This window comes from Rhinopithecus bieti, unplaced genomic scaffold (assembly GCF_001698545.2).
Source record: "Rhinopithecus bieti isolate Rb0 unplaced genomic scaffold, ASM169854v2 scaffold_13900, whole genome shotgun sequence".
Classification (NCBI taxonomy): domain Eukaryota; kingdom Metazoa; phylum Chordata; class Mammalia; order Primates; family Cercopithecidae; genus Rhinopithecus; species Rhinopithecus bieti.
This window is the reverse complement of record NW_016808376.1, coordinates 2,929,881-2,933,177: the sequence shown is the minus strand read 5'-3', so window position 1 is coordinate 2,933,177 and position 3,297 is coordinate 2,929,881. Positions and strand designations below refer to the sequence as shown.

The 3,297-nt window shown below is 37.9% G+C and overlaps 1 protein-coding gene across 18 annotated transcripts in view; it reads right to left on the bottom strand.

Moving 5' to 3' along the window:
* Positions 1-3,297, bottom strand: part of CELF2 (CUGBP Elav-like family member 2) — a 558,220-nt gene that overhangs the window by 70,080 nt on the left and 484,843 nt on the right. The window lies entirely within an intron of this gene.

The window sequence follows — 3,297 nt, the reverse complement described above, 5'->3', positions numbered from 1 at the left end:
TTTTCTCCTTGACTGGTGATCTTTACTGAGGGCATCCACACATGAAGGCTTTGTATTTCAAATTTTATCATTGATTTTTGAAGGGGCAAATAAGAAAATCCTCACACCAAGGGCAAATTAGCAAATAAATTTCAAGAGCTCAAAATGTCAGCAAACTAATGTATCTAAATCCCTTCCAGGTAGTTAAAAAAATATATATATATATGTATGTATAAATATAAATTGTTGCTATGCAAATACAAACATACCAAATCTGTTACAAACTATTTAGTAATTTTAATTTTAATAAAACAAATGCTCCATTACTCCGAGAATATTCAATACTGCTATAAAATGTAAAAAATGTGCATTGTCATTTATTTGCATAAAACCTTCAAGACTTTTGAGACTTGTCAATTTCTGAAACGTATCAAAGATTTGACCTTAAGTCTAACATACACTAGACAATGTACATTTCTCTGAATATCTGCCGGGAGACCAGTGAACTTTTCCGTGCCTATTTTTTCTTTTGCTGTAAAAGAATAGACTCTGCAGTGCCTGTTTCTGCTTCTTGTACCAGCCTTGGCCACCATGCAGGTCACTGCTCCAACTACACGGCTCATTGCCCTTTTCACTAATAAAAACACTGCCTTCTCAAATTTACATTTTATTCATCATGCACCCTTGGGCTTCCTAGAGAAAAAGACTGTGAAATTAATGCAGATTCAGGCTGATTTTATAATAAAACCACAGCACACTAAAAGGTTAGCTAAAGCAACAGACTTATTTCACTTATGATCTCTAATGACTTTAAAAGTGCATTGATTTTCAGCTTCTTCAGCCTTGCACAGTTTGAACTTAGGTATCAGAGAATAATTCAGTGTTCCACTCAATTTCCTCAAAACATTATTATTACTACTTAAAAGATTTCCAAATGAAGCAGATCTAAGCACTGAGGGGCTGAAGTCTATTGTCATTTCAGAGTGAATGCATGAAAAGTGGAATTCTGGCGTCAACAATGCGAGATTGTTGCCCCTGTGGCCAATAAGCAAAATAGAACATTCTGCATTCAAACAACCAGCAGATTGTTTGGTTTATGTAAATCAACTTGTGAGCCATAAAATATAGTTTCTTCTTTTGCTCTGCACGAGTACCTGGTGAGATTATCAAGTCAATACTGTAGTGGCACCTTTTAATCAAACAGCAATAAGAGAAAGCAATGCCTGCCTGTTATCCCCAAAGCACAACGACATCCAGTCATGAAAATAAGTCAATGCATTTTTTTTTGCATCATGCTATAATTTTAATACACAAAACTCTGAGTACATGAGAAACTCATCTCACATTCGCCTCCTGGCTAAGCTGGCTTGAAGAAGCCGGAATGAAGTCCAGCTCACGGTGAATGCCGGGCTGTCTCATGTGGTTCTCTGACAGCACGGCAGCAGACGAAGCTTACTATCTGAACACGCTAGCTGTACTAAGACTGACTGTAGCTTCTGTCATCAATAAAAGCAATTTAGTGGCCTTCTCTAAGGCAGCTAGATGATGTAAGTGTGGGACAGAGGACAGGACCTCCACTGGCTTCCATACTGATGCTGAGCTCTGAGATGATCCAAATTTACCATCTGTTTCCAAGTAACATCTCTTCAGAAGCATTTTCATCATCCCTGGCGTTATTAACAGAGGAAATAACACTAAGAGATTTTTATTTTCCCACTTCTTGTGTTGAAACTACAATGGAGGAAAAGGCAAATCATCTACTGGAGACAGATTTGAAACCAAGCGGAGGCTGGGCTAATTCTGCTTTTAATAGTCAGGAAGATTGCTGCATTCACTTCATTTGCTCTTATTATCCAGTACCATGTGCCAAGCTGACAGTTTCCAAATGGAGGGTAAAAATGAATAAGAAACATGTAAAATGTCAACAAAAATCAATAAGGCACAGTTTATGCATTTGCCACAATTTCATATATGCAGAACTTTTTAAAGTTACTTAGTGAGAAAGATACAGCAATAATCAGGCTCAGAAGTATTACCAATAGAACAATACAATTGTTTCTATAAACTCAAATCATTGCCCTCTCCTCTAACAACCATGCAATTAAAAGCCTGACTGATGCTTCTAATTATACAATCCTTACCCCACCCAAAAAAATGGTCTGACACATCTGAGGACTTCTTTAACCTTTTAATTCTATTGGCAGTGGTGCAGTAAGAGAGAAGCTGTCTCCTTAGGGGTTTCTGTCAAGTTCTGCATTGTGTGCTGTGTTCAATTACCTGAGAAAAAAATTACGGTGTCATTTATAAAGTGGGAGTGCCTGTTGAAAAATGTCACTCTGTGTCACTCTGGATGAAGTCAAGCAACTTCAGAGTCAACTGTTTCTTACAATGGTAGCTTGTTAACCATTGCCATTTCTCTAAAACAGGAGGTCACAGAAATCCTATGGATACATTTTAGTTTTCATTTCAACATCACTAAAAACACACAGGTGGCTTTAGGATTAGGCCTCCAATGTATGGGTTTATACTAACACAGCATCACACAAGTCCCTACCATTAAGACTGGCTGCTGGCTTTTTCTCTCAAGCCAACCAGAAGGCTTTCCATTGGACAGAAATAACTTGGGTTGTAACTATCACCTTTCTACAAAGAATGAGCTTCTGGGTGCAGTGGTGTTCACTGGGTCTTTACAGGACAACTGCTCCGATCCTGTAGGATCAGCCCTTAACTCTTCTAGACTGTTCAATGTTAGGTCTCAGCAATCAGCTCTCTGGTTACTGACCAAAATGCCAGAGAAACAAGGCTGGGGGAAAAATATACAGGTATCAAAATAATGAAGCCATACTTCTTTCTTCTTTGGTGGGGAGGGCGTTTTGGTAAGACAACATGTGTATTACTGTCTGAAAACCTCCACGTATATAGTAGCAAAAAAAATCCAACTGTAAATGTGGCCAACCTGCAATTTTACCTTTGCAATTATTTATTATCTCTACTTTCAGAATGTTAGGGATTGCTAACAGAAATGAAAGGAGCTGCATTCCTCTCATTTCAGTGAGGTTACTTTCTTGCTGCTAAAACAGATAAATGATTGACTGGGGAAAGGTTTCTCAAAGTAATTTCCTCCTACAGACAAGATCTAAGGAAAGCACGTAGCCCTGTCACAGGGAAGATTTTGGAACACATCTATTACACTTGTCATTTCAATTGAAAGGATATCTTAACTCAGGTGTTCCACCTTTTTTTCTCAGCTGCAAGAGAATTGAGAACTAGATGAATTCTTGCTCTGCACCAAAAAGACAAAAAAAAAAAAAAAAAAAA